The sequence below is a fragment of the Ochotona curzoniae genome, unplaced genomic scaffold, assembly GCF_017591425.1.
Source record: "Ochotona curzoniae isolate NIBS_2020 unplaced genomic scaffold, NIBS_Ocur_1.0 contig_1482, whole genome shotgun sequence".
In the NCBI taxonomy this organism is placed as follows: Eukaryota; Metazoa; Chordata; class Mammalia; order Lagomorpha; family Ochotonidae; genus Ochotona; species Ochotona curzoniae.
The window spans coordinates 1,277,081-1,290,674 of NW_024465100.1; the positions used below are offsets into that span (position 1 = coordinate 1,277,081).

Below are 13,594 nucleotides of genomic sequence, written 5' to 3' on the forward strand. Positions count from 1 at the left end.
CAGTGGCGGGTGCGTTGGCCAGAAAGTTGGAATGAAAGAAAGGAGCCCAGTGAGGGAGAGGCAAGTGGGTGGATGCACCTGGAGCAATTGAGGCTTCTATGGGATGAGGGATTGCCCTTGGGACCTTGCGCTTTTGTCAGGGGTGATGGGGGAGGTGTTGTGCTCCAGCTGCTCTTGACCTTGGCAGCTTGCAAAGGTTTACAGGGAGCTAGGTAGGAGCTGAGAGTGGTGCAGTTGGCTCTGAACAGCTGTGCTTGTGTTGGAGAAGCCACTCAGAAGCTTGAAGAGGGCCTTGGCATGGGCACAAGGACTGTGAGGGCCTTAACGGGGACCAGCCGGCTGCCCAGGGCTTAATCAGCAGGCACGGCTGAGGTAAGGATTCAATTATAAAGGGGGTGGGGTACCCGGTCTTTTCATATACTCCCCTTATCGAAATGAAGGGAGAGGGAAAATATTTTTTTGTTTTGTTTTGAAAACTGCGCAACAGCTGGGTTCTCTACGGACCAGAGAGCATTAGAGAGAGATTAGCTTGCCATGTGTTAGGGCTCGGTGGGTAATGTAAACAAACAGTCCTCCTTTTAATTCCTGTTTGATGTTGTTTTGAACCATGCTCAAGGGCAAAAGAGGGTGCACTGGGGAGGTTTGGGGGAGGGGGGGACTTGTGGGGGAAGGATGGCCCAAGTTTGAACCCATGTGGCTCAAGAATCGCTGCCTCTGCTTGTTCTCAAAGTTGCAGCCAACTGGGAGACCCTCCCCAGGGGATAGCATGATTTTTAGGCCCAAGGACACCCATAGAAAGAGACAGTGGAGAAAGCACTGGGACAGAAGCATTGGGTGGGTCGTGTGGGGGCTGCTGCTCCATGGAACTTGCCTTCTTGGCACAGCTGCAGTGCAGGCACCTGCAGTTCCCAGGGTCGTGCAAAGAACGTGGGTGGGAAAGAGTGGTTCCCCACAGAGGCCGGGAGGATGGAGGGTGTGGCCATTGGCTGTGTCTCAACTTTGTGAGAGACAGAGTCCTTCCCAATGCTGTGTTTGTATCTGCTGCCCAGAGTGCAGCTTGTTAGCTATGGGAAGAGCAGGTGCCACAGTGCTAACGCTGACACCTGGGTAGGAAATCGCCACCCACTGAATTAGTTTACTTATTTAATTGAGAGAAACTGAGAGACAGGGGACAGAGTTCCTGTCCCCTGGTTTGCTTTCAATGGCCACAGCCAGGCTGAGCAGAAACTGGGAGCCAGGAACTCAATCCAGTTTCCAGTGAGGTGTAACTCAAGCTGTTGCTGCTGTAAAAACAAATCAACACTAACACACCCAAAATAAAAAAAACTATCTTTATCTTAAAAAAATGTATTTATGTATTTGTTTGAAAGGAAGAACAACAGAAGAAGGGGAAAGAACAAAGTGAGCGAGCAAGTGAGAGAGAGAGAGATCTTTCATCTACTGGTTTGCTTCCTAAATGGCCACTCAGCCAGGGGCCGGGCCAAGCAGAAGCCAGAGGATGGGAACTCCATCTGGGTTTCCCATGTGGGTGGCAGGGGATCAAGTGCTTGGGTCATCTGCCTCTGCAGTGTTTGGGGCTTTATTTAATTTTAATTGATTAATTTTTCAATGGAAAGGCAGATCTACAAAGAAAGAGGAGAGACAGAAAGATCTTCTATCTGCTGGTTTACTGCCCAAAGGCCCGCAATGGCCAGAGCTGAGCCAATCCGAAGCCAGGAGCCAGAAGGTTCTTCTGGGTCTCCCACATGGGTGCAGGATTCCAAGGCTTTGTGCCATCCTCAACTGCTTTCCCAGGACACAAGCAGGGAACTGGAGGGGAAGTGGAGCAGCTGGGCCGTGAACTGGCACCCATATGGGATCCCAGTACATGCAACACAAGGACTTTAGCCACTAAGCTATCATACCAGGCTCTATGTATTTTTTTAAAGATTTTTTATTTATTTGTAAGACAGAATTTTATTTATATATATAATTTACTATATACATAATTTATATTAAATATTTATATATATATAAGAGATATATATATATATAATTATATATATGTCTATTTAGAGAGCAAGAGAGGAGGAGCAGAGGGAGATAGATCTTCCATCTGCTGACTCACTCCCCAAATCATTGCAAAAGCCGGGGCTGTGCCAGGTTGAATCCAGAAGGCTGGAGCTTCTTCTGGGTCTCCTACATGGGTGGGTGCAGGGGCCCAAGCATCCAGGCTCCCCTGTTGTTTTCCTAAGGCCACCAACAGGGAGGTGGATCGGAAGTGGAATAGCTGGGACTCGAACCAACATCCATGTGGAATGCCAGCACCAGAGGTGGCAGTTTAACTGGCTGTGTCGTGGCATCAGCCTTTCCCCTCCCCCCTTGAGATTTATGTTTAATACATCAAAATATATGCACTATCTAATTTATAATTATATGTCTTCAAAATTGTTTTTCTTCATAGGAAAATCTGAGACAGGGATCTGTTTACTTTGTTCTCTTCTGAAATGACTGCGATGACAAAGGCTGGGGAACTTTATGCGTATCTCCCTGAGAAGTGCCAGGCACCCAAGCCCCTGGGCTGTCTCTGGGCGCCTCACAAGGTGCACATTCAGCAGGAAGCCAGGAACAGAAACAGAGCTGGGATTTGAACCCACACACTCAAATGTGGCTTGCCAAAATCCCACCCCCCATTTAGCCATTTCTAAACTATACATTCCAGCAGCCTTACATACATTCATATTATCGTGCAACCATCAGCTCTTCAGTTTCTGGAAGTTTTTTTGTCATCCGAGTGGAAGCTTTCTGCCCACCCTGACTCCTCTGCTCCCAACACCCTTTCTTCCTCTAGGAATTTGCTTCGTGCAGGGCTCTCATATTAGGAAATTCATACTAAATTCATTAGTCTTTTCTATAGCTGTTCTGAGAGAGACATACCTGCTAACTGCTGGTTTACTATCATACAGTACCCACCAAGGCTGGGCCTCGTCAAACCTGGGAGCCAGGAGCTCAGCCTGTCTCTCACACAGATGGCAGGAATCCAACTCTTTGAGCTCTCACTGTGGGCTCCAGGATCTATAATACTAGGAAGTTAAAAGTGGTGCCGGGGCTCCTCACCAGGCACCCCAACAACAGGTAAGGGTACCTTGAGCAACATTTTGATTGCTGAGACACCTGCTGTTCCTACCTGACTGTTTACTGAAAAAGAAAACAGATTCAGGAAACTAAAAGAAGCAAATTATTGTAAAGAGAAAATCTTTTTAGCTATCACCTAAGCAAAAAAAAAAAAAGAGAGAGAGAGAATCTGGGGCTGGTACAATGAATGGCTCAACTGGCTTATCCTCCAACTCCAAGTACGGCATTCTATGTGGGTGTTGGTCTGTGTCCTGGCTGCTTAACTTGCAATCCTGATAATGCACCTTGGAAAGCAGCACAAGATGGCCCTGATACACCTGTGGTAGACCGGGATGGAATTCCTGGCTCTTGGATTCAGCCTGGGCCTACACCTGCTTGTTGCAACCATTTGGAGAATGAGCAGTACATGGAAAATCTCTGCTGCTTTACTTTTCAAATCAATTCAATCAATGATTCTTTAAAAATTATGTTGTGGAGCTATGTTGAGGGTATTTCTAAAAAATTCATGAAAAAGGAATTAAAAGATAAATATAGTGTGAGCTTTTGCTCAATCCATGCATATGGTATTTTCAAAAAGTTCATGGAAAGTGTGCATTATGGCAAACCTATGCCTGGATTTCAACATGTCTTGTGAAGCAAAATAAACATAGCATTTAACTCAACTTCCCATGAGCTTTTTTTTCTTAAAAACTTTTTTTTTTTTTTTAATTTGAAAGGCAGATTTATAGAGAGGAGAGACAGAGGTTAGTGAATTCCTCACAGATGGAAACTTAGATTTAAAACTTACTCATCCTTGTAATGCCCAGTGAACATCTCTGTTTCTTTGGAACCTATTTATTTGAAATATTAAAACTTGTGAACCTAAACTTGCAATCCAATAGAAAATATCTTGCTTTCTGTGCCTCAAATAGAAGTTCTGTGTTTTGTGGCTAACACAAAACCTTCCCATCAGAATGATCTTTGAATTTTATTTTTCATCATGTGCTTAATTTAATACACTTAAGGGCTACTGAAACTTTCTGGTCAGATTAGTTCAAACAGTCAGAAATTGTTCTCTTCCCCCGAAATAAAGCTGATTGAAGGATTATGTTGTCTGAATAGCTGTAGAATTCAGAGACTCCTTTATAAAGACTTACTTTATTTGTCGGTTTAAAAATATCCATAATTTCTTTTGGATTAATGGTCTAAACTTGCATATTTGACCAGAGTTTTACTTTTTCGTTCATCAAAGCTAGAGCTTGCTTGTTATTCATTAGTTACAAATATGTTTCAGGGAGAGGAATTGTGAAACTATACTCAGTAGGGAAAAGAAAATCAATATCACATTTAAAATATGTATGTCTTTTGTTCAGGAAATCTCACTTTCCGGGCTGCCGTCTACAAAAGTGCTTGCCAGGGTGTACACACCCACCATGCATGAGAATATTCGCTTTGTGATTTTTGTAATCACTCAGTTGACGAGGCAGTAAATGTCAATCCATAACGGACAGAGATGAAGGAATCGTGGCCTGTTGCTACCATGAGTGAGAGCCACATGTACCGCCTTGGAAAACTGTCTACAAAAACACAGTTCATTCCATTGGTTCAAAGCAGATTTGTAAGATTTATTTATTTCTATTGGAAAGGTAGATTTTCATCCACTGGTTTCACTCCCCAAGTGGCCACAACAGCCACTTAGGACCATACTGTACAATACATCTGCTGGACCACTTTCTTCTATTTGAAACTTTATGTGCTTTGGCCAGCATCGCCGAGTATCTCCCCTCCAATGTTTGTACGTAGCTAGATTCTTAAATTTTGTTATTAATCTCCACGAAACTAACACCACACTGAGAAAAATACTGTAAATTTAAAAGGAATGCAAAAAATAAGTTATAGATTTTTCTCACGGAATTAAAAAAGCACCTAAAGTTATTAAAGTTTCTAATAATCAAAAAAAGTGATTGATTTTCAGGGTGTTAGAAAAGATACCTTTTGCTTCATTCTGTTGTTTAGTGTGAACTGATTTCTATCTTAAACTGGCTTTAGGAAGAGTTAAAAAATGACTGATATCCAACATTTTCTTGCCTCTAAGAAGATGCAAAATGCTAAACTGTTCAAGGAGTCTTAAAGTTGAAGGCCAGTTGAAGATTTATTATGGCTCTATAGATACAAAAAAAAAAAAAAAAGCAGGTGTTTCAGTCCAGGTTGCAGTGATTGTTGTGCGAGTGTGAGAACTTGAGATAATGACTAAGTCTGAGAAAAGGAGAAACAAAGGTGAGTATCCTGGGAGATAAGACAGTCTTTGATGGCCACAGGAGGGTGTGGACTCAGCTGCAGTTCTTCTAGCATCCAAAGGAAAAGTCTGTGGTAAACCGGTAATGACTAATAGGGACCAAGGGGCAAACTTCCAAATAACATAAGGTCTGCTTCACTCCCAGCTTTCCAGGTGTTCTATGCAGGTGTGCACACCTGTGGAGAAGGAAGCAGAACAGCTTTGGCATCTTGCTGATCACAACTCACAAGCCTGGAGTGACTTAGGAGCTTCCAGCATTAGATTTATCCAGAAGAAGAAGCAGTAAAATGACCAACACATTTCATTTTGAAATCGATAGGCAGGGATGGTGGAGTCCCCCTTGAAAGCTAGAAAGGCTGGGAGACGACGTTGGTTAACTTGCTCGTATCTCCCATTTGAATTGCGAGGCGGCTCCTGACTCCAGCTGCCTCTGCACGTGGCTCTCTCGGGCACGAATGGTGATGGCTTAAGTCCCCGTCCCCCACAGAAGAGGCCAAGTTAGAGTGCTGGGCTCCTGGTCTCAGCTTGGCACGGTCCTGTCTGTGGTGGGCATTTGGATGAGCAAATAAATGAAAAAAATAAATGTAAGTTAAACAGAAAGGAAAAAATGGTGTTACAAAGCAGTGATTGAATAGAATTAAAAAACAGGCAGCTGAAGTCAAGAGCGGCCTCAGGAACTCAAGGTCAGGCTCTCAATAAATTTACAGAAGTACGTGCAAACAATAACAACGAATCAAAGGGCCAGCATGGTGGTGTAACCAGCAATGCTGGCATCCCATATGGGTGCTGGGTCATGTGCCAGCTGCTCTGCTTGCACAGCCATGTGGGGGATCTGGAAAAGCTCCTGGCTCCAGGATCAGCCCAACTCTGGCCATTGCAGCCATTTGGGCAGTGAACCAGTCATCGGAAAACTCTGTAATAAATCTGTCTTTCAAATAAAAGTAAGTTTCAAAAATCAGGAAAGAACAGAGAAGCAATAGTATATCTATAGAAAAGTATTTTTTTTTTTAAACACAGAGTGATCAATTCTGTATCAACCTGGAGAAGAATTCAGATCCACATTGCACTATAAAAAACTTCACTTGAGTCAATTAGGTTAAAATATTTATTATTAGTTAGCAGTGGCTTAACCTGCTGATCCATAATGCCTGCCCCATCAGAATTCTGATTTCTCTTTTGCTCGTTAAAGATTTACATTATTTGCTTGAAAGTTGGAGTGATAGGGAAAGAGATCATCCATTTATTTCCCCCACCCCCATAACCTTCAGCAGTTGGGGCTGAGCCAGCTTGAAATCAGGATCCCAGGATTCCATCCAGGTCTCTCTTGTGGGTGGCAGGGGATCTAAGCACTCGGGTCAACTTCCTTTGCTTTCCCAGGAACATTTTTAGTGAGCTGGATCAGAAGCAGAGCAGCCAGGACTGGAAGCAGCAATCTCATATGGGATGCCAGCATTGCAGGTGGTGACTTGACTAGCTGTGCCACAATGCCAGTCCCAGCCTTGGTTTGTGAGCAGATGTGAAGATATGAAGAAACAGTAGTTAGCCAACGGCATGCCAACAGATGTTGCCAACCACAAAGCAGCTGTTGCCCTTCCAGCTTCTTGGTTCTCCAAGAGCTTCTTTCTCGCTGTCCATCACATTCCTTCCAGACCCCTAGCAAAAGGCTGCTTACAGCACCCAATGGAGGCCCTTCCTAGGACCAAATGAGGACTGTACTTCCAAAGGAGTGGCTGAGAAAGAAGAGGGAATGAGAGGCTTGGTGGTGCCTTGGCTCACCTCTGATTATCCTTTCTGTAGGCAAAGCACCTGGAGGTGGTCTGATGCCTTCCACTTTCGTCTCTTGCCTCCCCCATGGCAGGGGTATACGTTGTGTTCCTTTGATGCTGAGGAGGCTGTGTGCCTTGATTAACTTAACTAACCTGAGCAGAAGCCAACTTCATCTCCATCAAGTATTCTGGTTTTTTGTTTTTTTTTTTTTTTTTTTTACTTTTCCTGTACCTTTCTGTCCTACCAACACCTCTTGCACTCAGGCTTTCTGAACTACTTCGGCCACCTTCTAAATTAAGTCCTGGCTTTTTACTGTGTGCCTCTAAAAACCATCCTTTCCATGAGTGTCCAGGATGCCAACCCTGCAAAACCACAAATGAAAAATCTTCAGTGGTGCTAAGCTGTGCTTGGATGTGCTTGTCCCACTGATGGTTCACTTGTTGTGGGCCCACCGGGTCCTTAGTGAGGCCTGAGGCCGCGTGGGAAGCCTGGTGGGAGGTCCTTGGGCCAATTGGAGGTGTATCCCTGGAAGGGATTAAAGTAGCCCTTGTTGAGTCCCTGATCTGTTCCAAGAGTGAGTTGTTAAAATAGAAGGCTGGACTCGGGAATGATACTCTGGCTTCCTGTTATAAGATGTGATCTCTGGAGTTAGCATTGTGCCTTGTGGGTTAAACCACTGCGTGCAACCAGTTATAAGCACCAGTTCAAATCCTGGTTACTCCACTTCCCATTCAGCTCCCTGCTGACAGCCTGGGATACCATTGGAGCACAGCCCAAATCTTTTGACCTCTGCCAGCCAGGTGAGAGACCTGGATGGAATTCTAGAATCCTGGCATTAAGTTAGCCGAGCTCTGGCCATTTGGTGAGTGAACCAGTGGATGAAAGATTTTTTTCTCTCTCTCTCTGTCTCCCTCTCTCTTTCTCTTTTTGTCCTTCTCTTTTTTAGCAATTCTGCCTTTCAAATACATAAATCTCTTTGATCTCCCTCTCCTACTTGTGCTTCCATAATTGTGACACCATCTGTCATGAGCCCTGGTCAAAGGCCACACCTACGGCCCAGTTTTGCCTTGGAGTATCCAGAATAGTGACCTGAATCAGGCTTATTCCTTTACACCCTGAGCCTGCATCAGATACTTCACAGCAGCAAAGAAAGGGAGGCTAATACACTCTTGTTCAACTTGACTTTGAAAATCATCGTGGCCAAGCTTCTCTCCAGCCTTCAACCTCATCCCCTCATCCCTAGACAGTCCCAGCTTACCACTTCATTTTTCTTTTTTTTTTTTTTTGAAAGAATTTTTAATTTTACTTGAAAATCAGAGTCACAAAGAAAGGAAGAAATTTTCTATCCACTGGTTCACTCCCCAAATGGCTGCAATGGCCAGAGATGGGCCAGTCTAAAGTTCGGAGCCAGGAACCACTTTGCTCTTCTGGGTCTCCCACATGGGTGCAGGGTCCCAAGGCCTTAGGCCATCCTCTACTGCTTTTCTAGGCCAGAACTAGGGAGCTGGATAGGAAGTGGATCAGCTACAAACCAGTGGCCCTATGGGACGCCTGCACTTGGAGGTGGAGGATTAGCTAGTTGAGCCAACGTGCCAGCCTCCAGATAGGATAAATCTTAAGAAAACCAAAAAGAGAATAAAATCCCCCTCTGAGTTGTGTCAAGGCCTTCTGGTGCTGTGCTTCCAAAGCTGGTGGTGGCGTAAACAGTTCCTTCTGGAAGGATCTTCATTTGCCTTCATTTGACAACATTTCATTATGAATACTCCCCTCCTCTAGGGGCAAGTGCACACACATGTCCCAGCAATTCTAACGGTAACGGTGGAGAATCCTGGAAACAAGCCAAGTGTCTAACAGGGAAATGACTAAGCAAACAGCAGGATTATTACATAACCATTAAAAATGACAGGGCTGAGGACTGTGTCAACACAGAGAAGTGTGTAACTGTAGGAACGTTAGGTAGAAAAACGAACCCAGACTAGTGTTTAAACACTAGGGTTGAAGAATGGCTGTGTACATTAACAAAGATCAGAGGCCATTCTGGAGAAACAAAAGATGATTGGATTTCAGTGTTCACTCTGTTGGGTTTTTTTCCTCCTGGCGATTCCTCGCATGTATGATAATAATAATGAGATCCCGTGTGAGCTAGATACCCAGAGAATCCTCAGCTGAGAGAGTGGCTCCCAGGGATTGGTTCGTTACCTCCCAGGGATTGCTTATGTCAGATTCTCATAAAACTGCTATGGAAACAATGACATTTCTTCAGATGAACCAAATACTTTTCATGAGTTCAACTCGGCAAGGACTGGGAGAGCTTAACTGTACGAGCGTGCTTACATTTTTGTGAAATTCATAAAAACCACGGCCAGAAATCCTCAAATGAGTGTGTGATGCTGTTGTAATTTGCTGTTCTTTATTGGAGTGAATGTCTCTGATAGAACAGATTGCAAAGCCTGGAAGACCTTTGACCTAAATCGTACATTCACACATACTGTTTCACTTTCATCATCCTGATGTTGTCTCCAAAAAGAGATTTTATATACAGTCACTGAGATACAGTGATAGGGAGTGAAAGGGAAAAAATCAGATCGTTCAAAACTCTCTCTGACCGCTGCTCTATGCTATCAATGAATAGTTTTATAAATCCCATGATTAAATTATGAAGTAAACACAATTTTTAGTATTCTTAGAATTTCTTTTTTTGTTTTTGTTGTTTACTGAGAGCCTGAAAAGTTGGAGTGGCCTGCGCATGTTGAAGATTCTGAAGATAACTGTCACGTTATCCTTCAAAAGTGATAGTTTGGGGCAGGTGTCTGGTCCAGCGATGTAAAGGCTGCTTAGGACAGCCACACCCCCCAGTAGAGGGCCTGGGTTCAAGGCCTGGCTCCGTCCAATGCCAACTTCCTGCTAATGCACACCCTGGGAGGCAGCTGGTGATGGCTCAGGCATTTGCGTTCCTGCCACCCGCAGGGGGGAGCTGGATGGATGGAGTTCCCAGCTCCTAATTTTGGCCTTGCCCTAGCCACACCTGTTACAGGCATTTAAGGAATGAACCAGCAAATCAAAGATCTCTGTCTACCTCTTTGTGTGTGTATATATGTCAAATAAATAGTTACAAAAGTGATGGTTTTAAATATATGCCTAAAACTAGTAGACTGTTAATAGTAACTGCAGTATAAGCACCTGACAAACTACTGTCTAGCGGCCTTAGGGTTTATGCTGTTACGAAACCAGTGGTTGGAAAATCAGAAGCTTCTAGAACTGAGATTCACAACAGCACCTGCAAATTGGACTCCCCTGCATGTGCCCAGACCCTATTCAAGAGCACCAGAATTAGACTGTTCGGGGCTGGGGAGATGCCCTTGTTTGCAGAGCTGTGGACCCCTCTTGCTGCCTGCATTGCCTGTCCTCATGGCTCTAGGTCTTGACGTTCAAGCTGGCTCCCATGAGGTGAGGGGGAAGGATTACTCTGGGATAATGTGTTACAAGTACCTCACAAATACTTTGGAAAAGAAGTTTGAGAACACAGCCAACAGATGAAAGAATTTTCTTTAAAAAAAAGTGTGTTTATTTATTTATTCAAGAGGTAGATAGAGAGTGGGAGAGGAAATGGCAACTCAAGAACCAGAACTGGGTAGGCAACCCAGTCACTGTGATGCGGAAAAAAGAAGCCCAAACGTGCAGCTTTGCTGCTGGCCCAGTGCCTGTGCCCCAATCCACAGTTCTTTATAGGGCAGGAGTGTGGGGGAGAACTTCTCACACACAACTTCTGACCAAAATGCCTTCAATTGTTTCTCAAAGTTTGTGCCATGGTTTGCTCCGTGAAAGTAGACAAGTGTCGAGTCAACAACATGAAGTTCAAGTCTCAGTTCTTGTAAATAATGTCAAGGCCAAGTTTCTGCAACCAGTGAAACCGCAACTAGTCTACAGGGCCAGATGTTTAGCTTCCTCCCCTTCTCCATACTAAGGAAAATATGGGGAAACAATTGGTGCACAACAGAGCGAGAAGGAGATTTCAGGCTATGGACCGAGCTCAGCAGCACGAGGCCTTCTCTCCGGCGCCTTCAGTGTATCTGTCTTTGTTGTGTGATTACTGAGGTGTTAGAGATGACCCCGGGAAAATTCCTCAGCCACAAAATAAGGAATTATTTGTGTCCCTCTAAGGGGATTTGGGGGAGCGGACGGGAACTGAAGATTCAGGGTTCTTTAAAAAAGGAGAGGGGCTGGTATTGTGGTGTAGCGGGTAAAGCCCCTTGCAACACTGGTACAGCAAAGCCAACATCACAAAGCATAGGGATGTAGTTCCAGTCCTGACTGTTACACTTTCAGTCCATCTCTCCTTGTTAACGCACCCAGGAAAACAGTGAAAGATGACCCAAAGACTTGGGCCCCTGCACCCGCATGGGAGACCTGGATAGAGCTCCTGGCTCCTAGATCGGGCCTGGCTTAGTCCTGGCTGTTGTGGTTATTTGGGGGGCGTGAACCAGCAGATGCAAGTGCCCTGTCTCTCTCTTCCTCAGTCTCTGTGACTCTTTTGAGGAAAAAGAAAAAAAAAAAAAAAAGAATCAGGGCATGGCCCTTCCTTGTCCACCAAACCCCCAGTTCAGCCTGGCTCACAGCTCACATCTGGGGATGGAAGAAGTTATTCTTCCACTGCTTTTCCCAAAAGTACAAGAAGAGAATGGAGGCCCCTGGACTGAAGTTACGTTTCTCTTTTGAGGAGGTATAACCAGAATAGTTAGACATGACTCAAAATCAGAATAGTCACGTTCCAAAGGTCTGTGGTTTGGTTCCTATCCATAAAGTATAGGGAAAAAGATGAGGATTTAATTCTGCTGCAAAAATAATATGGCTGTTAAGACTTTCCAAATTGGGGGGTGGGGGATGGATGTCTGGAGGAGCATGCAGATGCCCACAGGGCCTGAATTCGAGTTGAGGTTCCACTTCCCATTCCAGCTTTTCTGGTCACATGCATTGCTTAAAGACAGGTGATCCTGTGAGAGAGCAAGGTCGAGCGCCTGGCCCCAGGGTTTAGCCTGACCCAGCCTTGGCTGTCGTATTTAGAAGCTGAACCAGTAAGATGGGAGATCCCTGTGTGTGTCTCCATCTCTCTGCCTTTCAAATAAATCAAAAGGAAACAAAAGATTTCCAAATGAACCAGAGAAAGCCATGTAAGTGAAATACCCATCTGGCCATCCTCACCTGAAAGCGAGAGTGTTAGGAGAAGGGGGTTGGACCTGGGGCCCAGAGGTAGAACTGAGTCACCAAGCTGGACTCCGGCCCCCTGGGAATGCCCCAGGGATTACTTTGTTCCATGAGATCCGGGCTGTGGCCAGTCCCGAGCTATCCAGACACTTGTCCTTCAGCCCGGGCCTCGCTAATTGGTCAATGGAATCCATTTGTGTAATGGTCCCACAGGGTACAACCACTGCATCAAATGAACACCGTGTCCCTGCTGCTGTTGAACGTGTATAATTAGCTCCCTGGGCAGCCTGACCCGGCCTCGGCTTCTGACGCACTTGGTCTGTATCAAGCCCTTTCTAAGACCTCCGACCTCGTCCTCACAGCTGGAGATGCCCGAACCCGCACGCAGCACATCCCGTGGGCGTGGCCTTGCATTCTTAAAGCTGCACGGGGTCGGTTCCACCACTCACAGACTCCTGAAGCATTTTTTTTTTAAAAACACAGGCGTGGAGCATGAGTGGCTACATCAGATAGCAGAGGACCGGCCACCTCCGCCCTTGGCTTTTTCAAAAAAAAACAAAAAAACAAAAAACAAAAAAACCCCAAACGGTTTTGTAACTGTGACTTCTCAAAAAAAAAAAAAAACACTATAATTGGTCAGCCTGAGGTGCCTTCTCAGCCCCTCAGATGGCGTCATGAGCTATTCTCAGGAGAGGAAAGGCAGGGTGTCCCCCCCACCCCCTGGGAGAATGAGCACACGTGTTTCAAGTGGGGGAAGCGCCCAGGGTTCTCTTCCTGCGCTTGGGGAGGGAGTGCCAGTGAACACAATGTCCGTTTCCTAACTACGGGATGTGCTGTACTGGCAGGTCATTTTCCACCGTGTCACATCCTTCTGGATGGAGGCAGCAGGGGCCAGGACAGGAAACAGCAAATTCTCAGAATGAGACAAGGCTTTCCCAGGGCTGCTATTGGCTCTGGGGAACTATAAAGCTCACCCTTCCAGAAACAGCCCGGGATTTCTCTTTCCTAGAGGCGATCAGAAGCGAGGGTAAGTGGGGAGCCCCTGCTGGCTGTGGGGAGACAGGTGCAAAGCAGCAGGACTGGCCGTGCTGGGGGTCACATACATGATCCATTAGGCTTTGGTTGGGGGGGCGGTCAATGAGATGACTTCCTGTCATTTTGCCTGGAATAAGGGAATGGGCCAATGGAGACCTGTGTGTGCGGAGACCGGCTTCTGGGTGCCGGGAAGTCAGCAGC

The 13,594-nt window shown here is 45.5% G+C and overlaps 2 protein-coding genes across 8 annotated transcripts in view; both read left to right on the top strand.

Moving 5' to 3' along the window:
- APOLD1 (apolipoprotein L domain containing 1) overlaps positions 1–13,594 on the top strand; it is a 40,030-nt gene that overhangs the window by 24,293 nt on the left and 2,143 nt on the right. The window contains exon 1 of one of the 7 annotated variants that reach the window (XM_040967212.1): positions 13,266–13,385. The exons of the other annotated variants lie outside the window; for them this stretch is intronic. The gene's annotated coding sequence lies outside the window, so the exon portion shown is untranslated. Of the gene's footprint in view, positions 1–13,265; positions 13,386–13,594 lie in introns of those variants that run through there. 7 annotated transcript variants of the gene reach the window in all.
- The window catches only part of DDX47 (DEAD-box helicase 47), a 57,350-nt gene that overhangs the window by 21,574 nt on the left and 22,182 nt on the right, over positions 1–13,594 (top strand). The window lies entirely within an intron of this gene.